Raw genomic sequence first — 20,225 nt, 5'->3', positions numbered from 1 at the left:
ATTCTTTCTCTCTCTCCTACAAGGCTCATAGAGAAAGGACAGTGGAAGCATAGATAGTATATTACTGAAGTATTATCAAAGTATTTACTAAAGTTACTATTCTTATCTCTATTAGGAAAGATAAGAAAAGAAAGATATCAAGGAAGAAGACGGTCAAGAAGGTTAAGGGGAAGAAGGTGATGTAAGAAAAATAAAGTCAAGAATAAAAGAAGAAAGGAGAATAATGAGAATGGGAGAGTAAGAGAAAGCAGAAGATTATTCTAATACATTGCAATCCAGTTCAGATGGACTAATGAGCATTTTTTTCTAATAAAACAAAGATTTAAATTGATAAGAGAGGTAGTTTACACAAGGACTACTACTTTTAAACTCTAGCAACAAACTTGAAATTAACAAATTTATTCATCAAGCACGAGATAAATAAGAAAAACATGAACAAGAAAAGAGTGAGGGGGAAGAATTATTTGTATATCTAGAGTGAAAAGTACGACTTTTTCTTCCTGAGGGAAAAAGTTTGAAGCCCGAGACGAAGCCAAGGGCAACAATATTCCTGAAGGAGAAAAAGTATTTTTCGCTCGTGATGTACACAACATTTTTCCTCCATAGACATTTTTTTATAGAAACTGTAAATAAAATCATTCTAATAACTTACGTATTGGTGACAATGTTTCCTAACAACATAACCTAAAATCTAAAACTCAAAAACCGGTCGTCTGATTGGCACTGCCGATTGCGCTATCTATCGGCAAAAGTTGTAACAATTATATCAGCTGGGCAGCTACCAGAAGTCAGCCATCTCCAGAACACGCGGTTCAGATTTGAATTGCAGATCAAAAATATTTGTTGGCTGGTATTTTGAATAGAATAAGATATTTTAAAAATTGTATAAATTTCTATCGTCTACTAATATTAAGAATATAATATCATACAAACATATATGTCATGAGTTGATCAAATTTTCTGGTTGTGGTATTGAATTCAGTTGACTCAATGACAGACACCTCTATTATGCTTTCTCATCTGAGCTTAGACCTTCTAACCTATTACCAGGTAAGTTTTTAAAATAGAGATACTTCCCATGTTATTTAAATGGAGTCACTTTTCTTCCCTAGGGAGTTTTTCTGTTTTTTACTACCGAGAGTGAAAAAATGACACTTTAGTATTATGTTTCAGGGAGTAAAGTAAGTACTTTAGACAGTAGGTGGAGGAAAATATAATTCAAGTAATGGTATGAGAAATGATTCTATAAACATGTTGGCAAAGAAAAGGGGAACTAACTATTGTTGTTCATTATTTTAGTGATGTTAATTGAAGATGCGTAATGCTTTAGGACAACCAAGAGAATGAAATGATTCAAGAAAGCTGGGAGAGTGAAAGGAAAGCTACACATGAGCAAGAGATAGAAGGATTATCAGGGAAGAAAAAGAGAAAGAAAACCTATCCGAGCAAAAGATAGAAGCTGATGATGTGTGAGCACACACGAAAGCATCCTCCTGTAAAATAATTAAATTTTTATTCAAATAAAGTTGATTTTTGACAACATTTCAAGTCTCTTCAATTAAAAGATAGAAGGATTATCAGGAAAGAAAAGGGTGGAAAAGCTGACTCTCAGCAGAAGATAAAGAAGGAAGAAGTGGTGAATGAAGTGGTGATGAAGAATGAAAAATAGTGATTGAACACTGCAGACATTATCACTTTTTGCCTCTCCAATAAACACGGTAACACGCTAAAAAAAGCTCATCAGCTGTGCAGCAAAACAATGCAAATCAAACTTTGTTTTGACTTTGAAAACTATAAATGTACGTCATTTGAAGGGGTGAGACAACATCTGTTAATCTATATCATGTTGCTTTTTCTGTAGCTTCATTTTTATTACTTTCCTTGCCCTATTACCGTAGGTAAGGGAAGTATTGCTTTCCAAAAAAAAGGTAACCCAATTTCTAAATGTCTATACGTCAAAAAAACTAGTTTTTGGGTATTGGTCTGTATGGGTGTGTGTGTGTGTATGTGTGTATATGCGTTTGTGTACACGATATCTCATCTCCCAATTGACGGAATGACTTTAAATTTGGAACTTAAGGATCGGACACGAACAATTTCGATCAAATGAAATTCAAGATGGTGGCTAAAATGGCGAAAATGTTGTAAAAACAGGGTTTTTCGCGATTTTCTCGAAAACGACTCCAAGGATTTCGATCAAATTCATACCTGGATAAGTCATTAATAAACTCTATCAACTGCCGCAAAACCAATATCCGTAAAAAATTCAGGAGCACCGCCCCATCTATGCAAAGTTTGATTTTTGATTCCCAATTATCAGTCTTCAGATACAATTTAAACAAAAAAATCCAAGTGGAAAAGATTGAGCATGGAAATCTCTACAATTAATGTTCATTAACATTTTCACCTAAAATTGAAAATAAGCACGAATTTCAAGAATATTATCCAATTGCAAAATGTTGGCAACTGTTGATTCTATAAAATCATTCACTATGAGGAGATAGCAGACCTCGTGTGTCTCCAGCGTTATTGTCCTCTCACCAGCTGCTGGCTGAGATCTTCGAATCTTTGATCTTTGAATCACTTGAGATGCGCGGGAACACTAGCATCAGATGATCAATTTTCATAATGGCAAGGAAAGTTGTGTGAGTGCGCCACACCAGATTTTTTGATTCACAAAATAAAAGTCAAGTGTGACATGAGATACATTGATTTTTTGGCGGTACGAAGTTCGCCGGGTAAGCTAGTAGAATATATTATTTACACCAAATAATCTATGTAGTCTATAATTGATAATATATTGTATAGTCTAAATTAATATAATAAAAATGGTCTCTTTGTGTATTCCGTTGCCTGAGAGTTGCCTAGCATAATTATTTAAATCATAGATTCTAATTGATTTGAAACTGCATTACTCATAAATAACATGAAAGTCCTCCTCATTCAACTATACACAGAAGTTGAATTTGGATATCACTTCAGAAAATAACGTTATTTTTCAACTACACAACAGTTGAATTTGGATCTCACTTTAGAAAATAACGTTATTTCTCAACTATACAACAGTTGAATTCGAATCTCACTTTGGAAAATAACGTTATTTTTCAACTACACAACAGTTGAATTCTTTTTTTGTAATTATACATTCTAATTAATTCATTTATTGTATAAAATACTATAATCATAATACAATTATGACATTGGAGGAAAAAACTAGGCTGAGCCTGTTCTATTTCTCTCCAAAAATTTTGATAAAATGTTAATGTTGTTCAAAAGATAAGGTTATGTAATCACACACTGCTTCGTCACTTGATTTTCGGTCCAAGAATGATGATTTGAAATTTTGAATTTCAAGGTTGATTTTATACCTACTGTGAATAAATTACAGACAGAATGTATCACAATAAATTAAAAACTCTAGAAATATTGCACTTATTTAAAAAAATTGAATACAAAATCAAAAACCTACTCACTATTTGTTATTCACAGCTGAATTAGAAGATTTTTGCATTATATTTAGATTCAGTATCAAAATTTAGTATAAAACTCTAATTTTACTTTGGAAAATAACGTTATTTTTCTATATCAGTGCTTCTGTTAATGAAGTAAGCTTTTTTCATTTCACACGTTCTCTCTATTCTAAATTAATATTTCAATTTATTTTTTTCAATTTTTCAATTTATTAAAAACACACAAAACAAGACAAAACAAAATTACGAAGATTCACGAAACAAATAAAACACAATAAAATGCTACAAATATAAAAAAAATTTCATACCTGTAGTTTTATTTCATCTTTGCAAGCCAATTCCAAATCCATTGATTGGGGAGAGAACTGTTTCTACAAAACTCACTCATTTTTAACGAATCACTGTTGTTTCTAATCATAGTCTAGAAGAATACAAACTCTCAAACACAATACACTACAAATTTCTCCTAACATAAATAGTAAAGCTGTTCCTCTTCTTTCTTTAAAATTGAAGGAAATTCACAGAGAAGTGTTTCTACAAGACTCACTCATTTTCAACGAATCACTGTTGTTTCTAATCATAGTCTACAAGAACAAACTTTCAAACACAATACACTACAAATTTCTCCTTACATAAATAGTATAGTTGTTCCTCTTCTATTTTCAAAATTTAAGAAAATTCACGACTCACTCACGTATCACAATTTCAAATATTCCATTCAATAACAATTTCCCCAAGGCACTGTTATATTACTTGCACTTAAGTCAGTTACACACAGCAATTCTTGAGGTGCGTACAGATATACGCGCCGCGAACATGAGCAATTCACTTTTAATCAGCTGATGCCAAGCTTTTTATATGTGTATCTTACCGTTTCTGTGAAAATACAGATATAGTCAGCTGATTAAAGGTGAATTGCTCATGTTTGCGGCGCGTATATCTGTACGCACCTTTGGACGTACGACTTTTTCCGTCTTTATAAATCCTATCAGATTAAATGGAACATGACACACATAATCTGTTTGAAATGATAAGTTTAATCTAATGGAATTCATAAGGACGGCATGAATTCGATGTTTTTTGTAACTAGCCTCAAGCCCTGCACACACACACACATCAATTCTTTTTCGTAGGATATTTTGCCGTCCTTATGAATTCTATCAGATTAAACGGGACATGACACACATAATCTGTTTGAAATGATAAGTTTAATCTAATGGAATTCATAAGGGCGGCATGAATTCGATGTTTTTTGTAACTAGCTTCAAGCCCTGCACACACACACATCGATTCTTGTTCGTAAGATATTTTACCATCCTTATGAATTCTATCAGATTAAACGGGACATGACACACATAATCTGATTGAAATGATAAGTTTAATCTAATGGAATTCATAAGGACGGCATAAAATTGATGTCTGTGTAACTAGCCATAAGCCCTGCACACACACATCAATTTTTGCTCGTTCGATATTTTACCATCCTGAATTCATAAGGATTAGATTAAACGGAAAATTACAAACATAATCTGTTTGAAATCATCTGTTCAATCTACTGTAATAGAATTTATAAGAACGGCAAAATATCCTACGAACAAAAATCGACGTATGTGTAACTTGCCTTACAGTTATACTATTACTAACAGACACTGTTATCTCCCTCCACTTGTGCTACCAAGCTTAGTAAAGAAGGAAGGAAGGTTGTTGAAACGTCTACAAGTTTCTATCGGCGAGAACACAGAAGAGAGAATATATTTATTTTTGTTGACGCAACAAGGAAATGACCAAGTTTCTGAAGTTGTGGTTGTGGAAGGGGGAATGAGGAGGCGTGATAAGGATGGTATGGTGAGTATTTGTAGTGGGAGGGAGATGGAGGGAGTATATGTGCGTGCAGATATGCAGTGAATTGCGTGTGTGAGAAAGAGAGTGAGTGAGTGTAATAGAGAGAGAGTGTGAGTGTAAGAGAGAGAGAGTGTGAGAGTGAAAGAGAGAGAATGTGTGCTGAAATTAAAGTGGTGAGAGCTGTGAGTGTGTGGTGAAAAAAAAATTAAAACAAAAAACACGATTGGAGTATTTGAAGGAAAGAAGGAAGCTATGCAGATATACAGTGAATTGCGTGTGTGAGAAAGAGAGTGAGTGAGTGTAAAAGAGAGAGAGAGTGAAAGAGTGAAAGAGAATGTGTGCTGAAATTGAAGTGGTGAGAGCTGTGAGTATGTGGTGAAAAAAACTGAAAACAAAAAACACGATTGGAGTATTTGAAGGAAAGAAGGAAGCTATACTACTGCGAGAGCATGATTGATTGATTGATTGATTGATTGATTGATTGAGTACTTTATTTATGTAGATTACAATAATATACTGGCTTATACACTTATATACAATAGCTTACAATACAGCAAAATTATAGATGAATTTACATAATATAGACTAAGAAAATAATTATTGAACTGTATATGATATGTACATGATGGGAGAGAGGAAGATTGATTGATTGATTGATTGAGTACCGTATTTATGTAGATTACAATATATACTGGCTTATACACTTGTATACAATAGCTTACAATACAGCAAAATTATAGATGAGTTTACAAAATATAGACTAAGAGAATAATTATTGCACTGTATATGATATGAAAAAGCAATTTGTAATATAATAACTATAGATATTATATTGTTATGCATCTACATAAATTGGCGGAGCTTTGGACATATCAATGTCCATTCTTCGGAAAGAATATTAAAAATATCCTCCCCACTAACTCTCTACCAAAACGTTCATTTCATTAATTAAACTAAGGATTTGTAAAAGTTTCAATCAATATGAATATTTGAGAGAAAAAAACCAGAAAATTGATTTAATGATGCATATTATTGGAAGGGAACATTGGAGAATTTGAAGGGAAGAAGGAAGCTATACTACTGCGAAAGCATGAAGAAGGAAAGAGAGAAAGTGATAGGAAGAGACAAGTGGAAAAATATGATGCATATTATTAAAAGAAGAAAGGGGATTATAATAAGAGAGAGTAAAGAATATCTCGAAGATAAAACGAGTAAGGAGTGAGTTGGAGATGGTAAATACTGAATAATGGGTAAGAATGAAGAGGAAATAATTATTAATTTGATTGAAAGAGATATCTGCGATCAAGGAATACTATAAAAAATAAGTAAAGAGGAATTGAATAAATTTGATTGGATAATTGCCTTCAGTAATGATGGAGTTTGCAACAATATTATTCATTGTTCCAATCGTAAATGATGAGGTTTATGCTGATTGTCATGAGAAGTCAGTCTGCTATGAAAATTCATTTCGTTGCTTTGCTTTTCTGCGTTGTGTTGTGTCGACTCTGTGAGTGCGTAGAAGGCACACTACTGGGAAAATCAACGATTTTTCTAGAGCATCAGAATGGTTCATGAGCTTATAAGGCGAGGAATTTATCAAGTTATATTGTGTGTGCTTCTAACCTCTAAATTCCAGATTAACTTTCTAAATTCATAGCACGGCACAAGTTGGGACTCTATGTCCTCTCTGCCAGACAACCCCAAAGGAGAAGACAGGGAAGGAGTGTGCTAAAACTAAAAGTAATGAGAGCTGTGAGTGAGTGTGTGGGGAAAAATGAAAACAAAAAACACGATTGGAGCATAAAAACAAAATGTCCGGACAGGACATGACAGGACAGGACAGGACAGGACAGGACAGGACAGGACAGGACATGACAGGACAGGACAGGACAGGACAGGACAGGACAGAACAGAACATGACAGGAAGGGACCGGACAGGACAGGACATGACAGGACAGGACAGGACAGGACAGGACATGACAGGACAGGACGACAGGACAGAACAGGTCATGACAGAAAGGGACCGGACCGGACAGGACAGGACAGGACATGACCGAAACGGATCGGACCGGACCGGACAGGACAGAACAGGACCGGACAGGACAGAACAGGACAGGACAGGTCATGACCGAAACGGACCGGGCCGGACAGGTCTGGACAGAACAGGACAGAACAGCACAGGACAGAACAGGACAGGACAGGACAGGACAGGACTGGACAGGGCTGAACAAGACAGGACAATTTTTCAATTGGATATATCTCCTGGATAGTAAACATTTTTTCAAATCTGATTCCAGTTTCTTGTTTCTCGCATCAAAAAGCATAAGGTAATGGAGCTTAAGCTATTTTTATTTTTCACGAATTTGAGAAAAACCATCGTGCATTTTGAAATCAGTAGAGAAAGTTTCTCAGATTCTCCTGAGATTTGCTACATTGGTGGAGCTTCACCTAAGAAATGTCGAAGCCAAATATGGCACCTTGGGTACTATACAGGGTGAGTTATGCAGCTGCAAACATAGAAGTTGCAATTTTTCAATTGACCATATCTCGTGAACGGGAAAAATATTTCAAATCCGATCCCAGATTCGTGTTTTCACAACACAAAACATAAGGTAACAAAGTTTGAGCAATTTTTATGTTTCACTGAAAAATTGAGAAAAACCATGGAACTTCCATTGTGCATTCTGGAACAGTAGAGAAAGTTCCATGGATTCCATGGATTTGGCTAAGATTTGCACCATAGATGAAGCTTCACCTAAAAAATGTCCTGACAGGACAAAACAGGACAGGAATGGACAGGACCGGACAGGACAGGACAATACCGGACCGGAACGGACAGGAACGGACCAGACCGGACCGGTCCGTACAGTACAGGACAGGATAGGACGGGATAGAAGAAGAAGAAGAAGAAGAAGAAGAAGAAGAAGAAGAAGAAGAAGAAGAAGAAGAAGAAGAAGAAGAAGAAGAAGAAGAAGAAGAAGAAGAAGAAGAGGAAGAAGAAGAAGAAGAAGAAGAAGAAGAAGAAGACGAAGAAGAGGAAGAAGAAGAAGAGGAAGAAGAAGAACCAGGAAGATAGAAGAGAACACAAACAGTGGGCTAGTAGGCTGAAGTCAGTCAGCAGTCAGACACGCATAGGCCACCTCTTCTCTACTTTACACTGATGCATCGGTCTACCGTCTACCTTCCACCTCCACCTCTACCACCACCACTACCTCAACATCCACCTTCCGCCCCACACGCACAGAGAGGCCTCTCTCCTGTACACTCTACTTCCATTGCAACACTATAACTATACAGTACGAACAGGTAGCTGTAGATTTAAAGCGGCAGCAACAGCGGTATATCTATATAGTGAATAAAACGTGGTGGGAAGATACCGTTATAATATACTTGTGTATATAATATATACTCTTGTATATAATATATACTTGTCTCTGGTACAACTCACAGTTCAGCCGTTAGTTGGTTGGTCGTCTTCTAATTGTGCCGGATACAAGGCGAAAAGTTCTCCACTCTCGGGCTTTGCTCAGACCACGTCATTTCTGCCAACGTCAGCGTTATTAACTGCAGACTGCCATGCCATGCTACATACACTCTACAGCATAGTAAAGTCCACGTTATAAGGGCTGTATTTGATCAGCATTGGTGTTGCTATCCTTGTCTGTCATCCTTGTTTCATATTTTTATCATTTTTGTATCATCTTAGCATCATCTTCCTATAGTAAAGTCAACGTTAAGGTGCGTACAGATATACGCGCCGCGAACATGAGCAATTCACTTTTAATCAGCTGATGCCTAGCTTTTTATATATGTATCTTACCGTTTCTGTAAAAATACAGATATAGTCAGCTGATTAAAAGTGAACTGCTCATATTCGCGGCGCGTATATCTGTACGCACCTCTAAAATAGCAGTATTCGATCAATATTGGTGTTGCTATCCTTGTCTATAATCCTTGTATCATATTACTTTCCTTGCCCTATTACCATAGGTAAGAAAAGTATTGTTTCCGGAAAAAAATTAAGGTACCTAAATATCTAATTTCTACGTTTCAAGGTCTTCTGAGTCTAAAAAAGTGGTTTTTGGGTATTGCTCTGTATGTGTGTGTGTGTGTGTTTGTGTGTGTATGAGTGTATGTGCGTCTGTGTACACGATATCCCATCTCCCAATGAACGGAATGACTCGAAATTTGAAACTCAAGATCCTTACACTATAAGGATCCGACACGAACAATTTCGATCAAATGCAATTTGAAGATAGACCTTAAGGAAGGAACCTTATGGAATGTGTGGCTTCTCCACACATCTGTGTAATCACTTGTCATCTGATTAATGATGAATAATTCTATAGTCTGATTTTTACTTTCCTTGCCCTATTACCATAGGTAAGGAAAGTATTGCTTTCCGAAAAAAATTAAGGTACCCCAATTTCTAAATTTCTATACGTTTCAAGGTCCCCTAAGTCCAAAAAAGTGGTTTTTGGGTATTGGTCTGTATGTGTGTGTGTGTGTGTGTTGTGTGTGTGTGTGTGTGTGTGTGTGTGTGTGTGTGTGTGTGTGTTGTGTGTGTGTGTATGAGTGTATGTGCGTCTGTGTACGCGATATCTCATCTCCCAATTAACGGAATGACTTGAAATTTAGATTGTGAGGTCATTACAATATAAGGATCCGACACGAACAATTTCAATCGAATGCGATTCAAGATGGCGGCTAAAATGGCAAAAATGTTGTCAAAAACATGGTTTTTCACGATTTTCTCGAAAACGGCTCCAATGATTTCGATCAAATTCATAATTGGAATAGTTATTGATAAGCTCTATCAACTGCCACATGTACCACATCTGTAAAAATTTCAGGAGCTCCGTCCTATCTATTGTCATAAACCATGGGCTTTGACAGCTCCTCAAGCACATCAAAATTTATCAACTACCGCAAGGAAAAGTTCCAGGAGCTCCACCCCATCTATGCAAAGTTCGATTTTAGATTCCCAATTATCAGATCTCAGATACAATTTGAACGAAAAATTCTGAGTGTAAAATATTGAGCATGAAAATCTCTACAGTTAATGTTCAGTAAAATTTTCACCTAAAATTGAAAATAAGCTCGAAATTCGAGAAAATGTGATTATTCAATATTGCAAACTGTTGGCAACTGTTGATTCTATTAAATCAATCACTGAGAAGAGAAAGCAGATCTCGTGTTTATCCAGCGTTATTGTGCTGTCACCAGCTGGCTCAGATCTTTGAATAGTGAACTTGAGATACGCGGGAACACTAGCGTCAGGTGATCAATTTTCATAATGGCAAGGGAAGTTGTGTGAGTGCGCCACACCAGATTTTTTTATCATCTTATCATTATCTTTGTATCATCCCCTTATCATCTTCCTATAGTCAAGTCAACGTTATAATAGCAGTATTAGATTAACATTGGTGTTGCTATCCTTGTCTATCATCCTTGTTTCATCAGCGTATCATCTAAGTATCATATTCGTATCATCTTCGTATCATCTTTGTATCATGTTCATATAATCTTCGTATCATCTTCGTATCATCTTCGTATCATCTTTGTATCATGTTCGTATAATCTTTGTATCATGTTAGTATCATCTTCGTATCATCTTTGTATCATGTTCGTATAATCTTCGTATCATGTTCATATCATCTTCGTATCATGTTCGTATCATCTTTGTATCTTGTTCGTATAATCTTCGTATCATGTTCGTATCATCTTCGTATCATGTTCGTATAATCTGTGTATCATGTTCATATCATCTTCGTATCATCTTCGTATCATGTTTGTATAATCTTCGTATCATGTTCGTATCATCTTTGTATCATCTTTGTATCATGTTCATATAATCTTCGTATCATGTTCGTATCATCTTTGTATCATCTTTGTATCATGTTCATATAATCTTCGTATCATGTTCGTATAATCTGTGTATCATGTTCATATCATCTTCGTATCATCTTCGTATCATGTTTGTATAATCTTCGTATCATGTTCGTATCATCTTTGTATCATCTTTGTATCATGTTCATATAATCTTCGTATCATGTTCGTATCATCTTTGTAGTGAGGTATCATCTTCCTATAGTGAGATCCACGTTATAATATTATCCACGTAATTATTATTTGATCAACATAATATCTATATTTTTTTCTGATTTTTAAATGAATAAAAATGAGAACTCATTAAATTATACATTTCGAATATTATTAATTATTCATTATTACAAATAATATTTTTTCATTCATGAATTGATTGGTTGAAAAATTATTTACTCAATAACTAAGATTTACTCAAAATTATTCAAATTTTCAAATTTTCAAATTAATTGGATCAATTTGAATAAATTATCGATCATTAATTTTCGATATAAATTACTACAATTCGATATAATTCGATATAAATATTTACTCATCAATTGGAATATCAAGTTCAAAGTAAATTAAAGTTGTTATTAAATAACAGAATTATACAGACAAACATTTGATGGATTTCAGCCATCATTTTACCCATAATCAACCACTTCTCATATTCAAATGGTAACTGTAAGAAAAATTTAATGTGAAATACGTGCGCAAAGTTCCTCTGCTGCACTCAAGAAACCATTCCGCCCGCGCCTACGGCTCGTGCGTAAACGTTTCTTTCGGTGCAGCAAACTGTGACTTTGCGTACTAGTTGCACAAATAACTATAGTGAGGTCTACGTTATAATGACAGTGGATAAAGATAGAAGAATAACGATGCCGATTCTCTGCATTAATTAATCATATTTCTACACTGTCAAAAACATAATTGGCACCGTTTTGGACCTAGAAAAGGATAGTACCACCGGCTTTGTCGAATGATAGACAAGGATAGCAAAACCAAAGTTGATCAAATACTGTCATTATAACGTGGACCTCACTATAAATAAATAAATAAATAAATAAAATATAGTCACGACATGTTCCGACTATATGATGCCATTATCAAGTGATTGGAAAATAAAAATGTTATAGTATATGACTGTATATAGTGTATATCACTTATCATCTCTTAATGAGATGACACCAATTTTGGTAGAGAGTTAGTGGGAAGGATATTTTTGATATTCTTTCCGAAGAATAGGCATTGATATGTCCAAAGCTCCGCCAATTTATGTAGATGCATAACAATATAATTATCTATAGTTATTATATTACAAATTGCTTTTTCATGTCATATACAGTTCAATAATTATTTTCTTAGTCTATATTATGTAAATTCATCTATAATTTTGCTGTATTGTAAGCTATTGTATATAAGTGTATAGGCCAGTATATATTGTTATCTACATAAATAAAGTATTCAATCAATCAATCAATCAATCAATCAATCAATCAATCAATGAGACTGACTTCATACTTGAAGCATTGTTTTAATAGGAATCCTATAATCTAGTCATAAGGAATGCTGAAGTATTCTATTTAACCTTATTATATGTTTTCCCAGTCCTATAACACTTATTCTGAAGCTTTTCTTCCTCAGAGCGTCTGAATTACGACGTTTCCGTGATTTGACGCCACAACAGCAGATTGCTTTCGAATATTGTTCCTATAATAACAACGCCTCAAGCTGCTTTTACAGCACAATATTATCGGAAATTCATTGTTTTTTATTGTTCCCATAGCGTTAAAGTTGGCGTGTTTGATAGGTGCTTAGATAGAGAACAGAATGAGTGGGATGGAATGAGATAAAATGGAAAAATATAAAAGTTTATTGGAGTTGAGAGTTATGAGTTAGATATTATGAATACGAGGATATACTTTTTCACTGGTACCCGTTGATCTTTAAAGACTTGAGTGGTTATAATCTTTAAACCTAGTAGCTCTGTGAACAGTAGACCTCGCGCAGTTATAAACCACAGCCTCCTCTAATATTGTCCATCAGAGTAAATCCTGTCTGTGTGTCATGTCGGCGAGATATTGCTGTGTAAACGGCTGATGGCTGTTGGGGCTGGTGTATCAAAAATGCTAACATCAAAACCTAATCTCCTTCAAGACATACTGGCAACAGGTCAGCCCGACTTCAAAGCAAACTTCGAGAGACAATACTATTTATTTATTAATTGTATGCCATCAATAGTTCATTTAATGGTGCATAAAAATTGCATTCAATGAGGCATGCAATTGATAGTCCATACAGCAGCTGGTTTTTTACCAAGTTACATTGAGATAATTATTAATTGCATGTGCTATTGCATGCAATTAATAATCTACTCAACAACTGATTTATGATGAATAATCCACTCTGATTTTTACGGTAATATTGGCGTTCTTAGGGGACTCCTTTCCATTTCATATTATCCTTGAAATGCAACATTTTAAAAAACTCTATATATAAGTCGACGCGAAATTTGAAAAGGCACATACCTGTCAAATTTCAAGAAAATCTATTGCTGCGTTTCGCTGTGAATTCGGAACATAATAATATAAACAAGAAAACATATAAACATAAAGAGAAATGCAAAACCATCGACTTGAATCCTAGATCTCACTTCGCTCGGTCAATTATCCATTTAGAAACTTCATAATAGCATGATTATTCTAATAAAAATAAAATTGTTGTATTATTGAATCAATAAATGAATTGATGGATGATAATTCATCCACCAAAACCGATAGTGTCTTTAAAAATCCTAGGCCTGGTTGCACAAAAGCCAGTTAAGTTTTAACCGTGATTAATTTTACAAGAACCAATCAGAGAAGGTCTTTTAGAAAAGCCTTACCGACTTTTGTATAACCGGCATTTAGATTAGTAGTGATTCTACTGAAAAAACGATTAAGTGGCACTTCAGAAGTACATAATAAAAATATTAATTATGTGATTCAAGGACAGTTGCTCTAGTATATTATTGAATTTCCATGTTGAAATAATTAATTTTGAGATCAATGAATGGATAAATGAATAAATAGTGATGTGGAATAAATAATGAGAGAGAAAAAAGTTGAAGAAAAAGTAGAGGACCAATAAGTGAAGAAAATTTATTGACAATAGTTGTAGTATTTATTTGACGAGATAGAAGTTTTGGACAATCATATGGACTCTCAACGTTTTCGGACCCTTGGACAATTTTATTCTTAGCATACAAGCCAAACCTATAAAGATTTCCTCTAAAGATTTTCCAAGGAAAACCAGAGTGGTAAAGAGAAACTAGTCGAGTAATGCAGCTGCTAAAAAGAGTACTGTGACCAAAGACAAGATTGAACGTTTAGTAATGCAGCTGCTAAAAAGAGTACTGTGACAAAGACAAGATTGAACGTTTAGTAATGCAGCTGCTAAAAAGAGTACTGTGACAAAGACAAGATTGAACGTTTAGTAATGCAGCTGCTAAAAAGAGTACTGTGACAAAGACAAGATTTAACAAGATTGAACAAAGACAAGATGTTTAGTAATGTTCGCAACATGCGTTGTTTGAGTGTGGAGCTTCGATAATATCGGTAGTGACGTGCTGACAGAATTTTGTGAATCGTGTGTATGAAATGTGTGTATGGCGTTGCCTACCTTGCCCCTTCATACAGACAAAAGGACACAGAATAATGTGTATTTCTGATTTAATTGAGTTGGCTATCACTAGTGACCCCCTAGGTTGAAGAACTCGCTCATTAACTATTGTATTCAAAGACCTTAAAGAGATATAGACCCACAATGCCTATGCCTTCCCAATGATAGCTCTTACTTGAAATTGAAGGCCGCCATTGGGGTATTTTAGCACGAGATATTATATATTATTTATTTGTAATACTATAGATCACAAAGGCATTGGTGGCATTGGTATGTAATAATATTATGGGTTGCCCCCTCAATGGCGGATTTCAATTCCAAGTACGACACTAGCGCTGCATGTGAGTCTATGCATCTTTAAGGTCTTTGGTTGTATTGATATTTGAAATTCGCAACTGATGTACAGCACACCTTTGCAGCTACATTCATTGATTTAAAGCTTCAACCAAATGGAAAAATGGAAACAATTTTTTCTTAACAATTTGAAAAAAAAAATAGAAATTTGATAAAAATGGGAAATATCGTTCTTTACTCCGTGCACTAACTAATCTCCTAAGACTAAGTGATTCGGTTTTCGTAGGCTGAAGAGAGAAATGTTGACATAAATACATTTTATGTCATTATTATATTTTCAAAGAAATCAACATACAGAGTGTTTAAGAACAACTGAAGGACACCTTTTGTGAATGAGACTCATCTCTATAGTACTAAGGCGTACATGCAATCTAATCTGTTCCAGGGTTTGATGATTTTTATATATTTACTCTTTCAAGTTGATTGATCTCGAAAGAGAGACTATTATATTACAATTTATTTATTATTAATCATCACCATTTTGAATATCAGAGTAATAAATTAATAAACGAAATTCCGGAAGACTTTATTAAGGATAGGATAACAAAAACCAAATTGAGATTAATAAGATCGTGGGTAAAACACAACCATTATTTTGAAATTGAGAATTGAGTTGGCTGAATCAACAATTTTTGGCAATATTAATTGTGTAAAAATTATTAAAACTTGACAATTTTTCTATTATTTTTATGTGTATCTATATTCTGTTTATCAAGTACTTGACTATTGATAAAATTCAACATTCATAGATTATCACCCATCAACAGAATTGTATCATTTGTACTGCTGTTATTAGAATAAAAAATGTATTTCTTATTTTTAGAACTCGTGGCTGGAGCTCAAGGCTTCTTTTTCCAGTCACGCCAAAAACTATTGTAATTTGATGATTATTTTGTTTGTGAAAATATTACTTGTGACAATAAATTCATTATTCATTAGAAGATCAATTTAGAAATCACTGATTCGCACTTCTTACAAATTTGAATGTTTGATCTCTGTTGATTTTATTTTCCCACAGCTTAGTCTAGCCACTAAACCACTAAAGGCCATTCCACACAGCACGTGGCGTGCGTGGCTGGACGTACGCTAGCTACTTTTCAAAATATCGCTTCCCAGCTAATCAAATGAAGCAATTCACATAGCAGCTACGGCCACGCGGCAACGCTTGCTATACTAGCCACGCGTGGCTACCGTTCGCTCTCTCAGCGATCTTTCAAACGTGTCCGGCCACGTTTTGGTCCGAGCATGCGCAGAACGTATACTAGACGTATACTATCGTATAGAATGTATACTATCATTGTCAGCCTCAAGGTCGCACATTAAATGATGGAATTCGCCATAGGTCTTCCTTTTTTTTATTGATTGGATGTACCCACTGGTCCCGTGCTGTCACCGAATACAATAAAACCAGCTCATTATCATTACTACTGCTGCTGTTGGAGTCATCAAACCAAGGTAAGCCACAAGAAAATCCAGATTCACACCACAGAACCGTCGGAGTTGACATCTTCCTGCATACTGACGGGAAACGTGGCCGGTATAGCATCGCAACAGTCGTGGCGGTGTGAATTGGCATGTGGCTAGCGTGGCCGGCGTGGCGTGCGTCCAGCCACGCACGCCACGTGCTGTGTGGAATGGCCTTTAAACTGTCGCAGAAATGGACTACAGGAATCAGATTTAAATGTCAGGCTGACCACAAACGGTTGAAGATACATGCGCATACACAGTTATCAGCGAGAGGCTTCTAAAACAATGAACAGCCAATATCAATAAATAAATTACATGGAAATAACAATCTATAATAATATAAAAATAATTCAACCTAAAATAGAGCAGTGAATAAAAATTCAACAACTCTAATTGGTAATACAAAAACCTAACTTCAAAAGATTTGGCTCGAAGCGTTTATAGTCCAGGCAATGAAAGCTCAAAAGAGGGTATAGAGTGAAAAGTTTGGAAGACAATTTTTGACCCCGCAGTTCTGTTTAGGGTAGTAAGGAGGTAAACATATCAAAAGTCCCCAACCCTACCCATGTGCTAAGGGGGAAGGAGTGGTTCAAAGGTACCATTTTTTTGTTTCTCGCATATAACACGAAAGCTATGTATCTTATGGACATAACAACACTGTTATATACAACATTGAAGCTGACATAATTTCCTATAATATTCAACTTCTTCCATATCTTCTCTAGCTTCCGAGATATCCACTCTTAAAGGTGTGACATTTTGAAAAAACAAGTTTGGCTCCAATTTTTTTTCTATTTTTGCTCTTATAACTTTTTAAAAATCGATGGGAAAAATCCATGCTGATTATGAGCTAATGGAACATTGAGTTCTCTTCAATTTGATGTATAATTTCACACTTCCAAGCATTTCTGTACAACTTTTGCAGCAGCTTTAGTGTTGAGTGTGGAAACTCCAGTTCTGCAACAATAGATGAATTGACAAAATATTTGAAGGGAATGTTTTGAGCACAATTTTTGACTTTGCAGTTTTGTTGAGACTAGTTAGGAGGACAACATATCAAAAGTTCTTATCCTCACCTTATGTGCTAAGGGGATGAGGGTGGTTTAAAAGTTGCACTTTTTGTTTAGTGGAATCTTGTGATATTTTCAACAGTTCTCGAGATATTCGCTATTGAAGGTGTGTGATTGTTAAAATAACATGTTAATATCCAATTTTTTGCTCTTTCAGGGCTTATAAATCTCCAACAATGCATCGTATGAATTAATGCTTATCGTAGGTAGAGAAAAAATAAAAATGTTGGTCGACTATGCATGTGCACGATCATACAACCGTTATTGACCAGTCTTAGAACAATCTTAGAGAACATCCGACCTGGAAGACGTCCGACTAATCGTACGATTTAAATTTGACAGCTTTGAAAAACACGAATTCAGCAACAATATATACAATTTGTACAAATGTATATTCTGACAATGCAGGAATCCTTTACATGTTGTAATTAATATTTGTAACGGATGAAAATGCGAATAAATAATTTGAATTTGAATCTTCATTTTGGAATTTGACTGATAGAGTGTTCAAGAGAATCAAACTGACAAGCATTGTTCGTTCGATTTAAATTTGACAGCTTTGAAAAACACGAATTCAGCAGCAATATGTACAATTTGTACAAATGTATATTCTGACAATGCAGGAATTCTTTAAATGTTGTAATTAATATTGTAAACTGATAAAAATGCAAATAAATAATTTGAATTTGAATCTTCATTTTGGAATTTGACTGATAGAGTGTTCAAGAAAATCAAGCTGACAAGCATTGATCAACGCAGTTAGTAGTTATTCATCTCTTTTTTCACAACTCTTGCTTCATCTTGTCTCTCTCATTTGGTAGAGAGTTAGTGGGGAGGATATTTTCAATATTCTTTCCGAAGAATGGACATTGATATGTCCAAAGCTCCGCCAATTTATGTAGATGCATAACAATATAATTATTATCTATAGTTATTATATTACAAATTGCTTTTTCATATCATATACAGTTCAATAATTATTTTCTTAGTCTATATCATGTAAATTCATCTATAATTTTGCTGTATTGTAAGCTATTGTATATAAGTGTATAAGACAGTATATATTGTAATCTACATAAATAAAGTACTCAATCAATCAATCAATCAATCAATCATCAATTTTTTTAAATCTTCTTCTATATTCTCAACCGATTTCAGTAGTTAATTATTGTTTAATGCTTGAAAGATGCTGTGTATCAGAATGGAGAGAATAATAATTGGTTCTCTGTCAATGCCAATGGCCGAAATAAATTGGATATCGACTATCGGAGACATGGAGAATGCTGGAGAAAGAGGGAACGAGAGAGAACAAGCAAGGAGGTTGAAGTCCACGTTATAATGGCAGAGGTAGTGAAGAACAGTGTTGCCGATTATCTGCCTTACACTGCCTTCTACAGAGGATGGCTGATAGGCTACCGGTGTATCCGTTGAGATATTAACTGTTAATTATTGTTGGAAATAATCAGTGATATTTCTATCGGTCAAGAAAATATACTCCTCAATGATTGAACAAAAATTCCTATCATTGAGATTGAAAATTTAGAGAGCGAGTTTTTGCAACTTCAGTTATGTAGCTTTTCGCACCACAATCGCCATCTTTCCTTGTTTATCCAGTCTCCTTCAAAGAGACCTCTACTTCGCATATGAATGTGAGTAATATAATTATTATCTTTATATATTTATATGAAAGTGAAATGGCACTCACTCACTGACTGACTGACTCACTCACTGACTCGCAGAACTAAAAATCTACCATACCAAAATCGATCAAATTTGGTAGGTATGTTCAATTGGACATCTAGAGCCGCACTAAGAACGGATTTGGAAAAATTTCCGAAGATACGCCCAAAATCTGCGTTTTTCCAGCTTTTTTTAGCGTTTTCTCAGCTTTATCGAGAACAAATGAACGGAAAATGTTCAAATTTAGTACAGAAGCTTTGGGGTGTAATAATGTTGTGATAGAAGGAATTCGAAATAACGCCAAAGATACGCCCAAAATTAGCGTTTTTTTGCTTTTTCTCAGATTTATCGAGAACAAATAATCGACAGAAATTATTCAAACTTTGATACAGAAGCTAAGCTAGGGTGTAATAATGTTGTGTTAGAAGGAATTTAAAATAACGCTAAAGATACGCCCAAAATCTGCGTTTTTCCAGCGTTTTTTTTTTGCGCTTTCTCAGCTTTATCGAGAACAAATGAACAGAAAATGTTCAAATTCACTACAGAAGCTCAGCTGGGGTGTAATAATGTTGTGTTAGAAGGAATTTGAAATAACGCCAAAGATACGCCCAAAATTAGCGTTTTTCCAGCGTTTTTTCAGTTCTTCCATCAAGAGACAGAAATTTTTCAATTTTGGTACAGAGGTTTAGCTAGGGTCTAAAAACTTTGTGATGAGGTCACTTTAAAATTTCATCAAAGATACGCCCAAAATCACCGTTTTTTCTCAGCTTTTCTGCGTTTTCTCAGTACTTTGACTTTCTAATGGAATGAAGCA

The sequence above is a fragment of the Nilaparvata lugens genome, chromosome 3, assembly GCF_014356525.2.
Source record: "Nilaparvata lugens isolate BPH chromosome 3, ASM1435652v1, whole genome shotgun sequence".
Classification (NCBI taxonomy): Eukaryota; Metazoa; Arthropoda; class Insecta; order Hemiptera; family Delphacidae; genus Nilaparvata; species Nilaparvata lugens.
Note: the sequence above shows the minus strand (reverse complement) of the source record.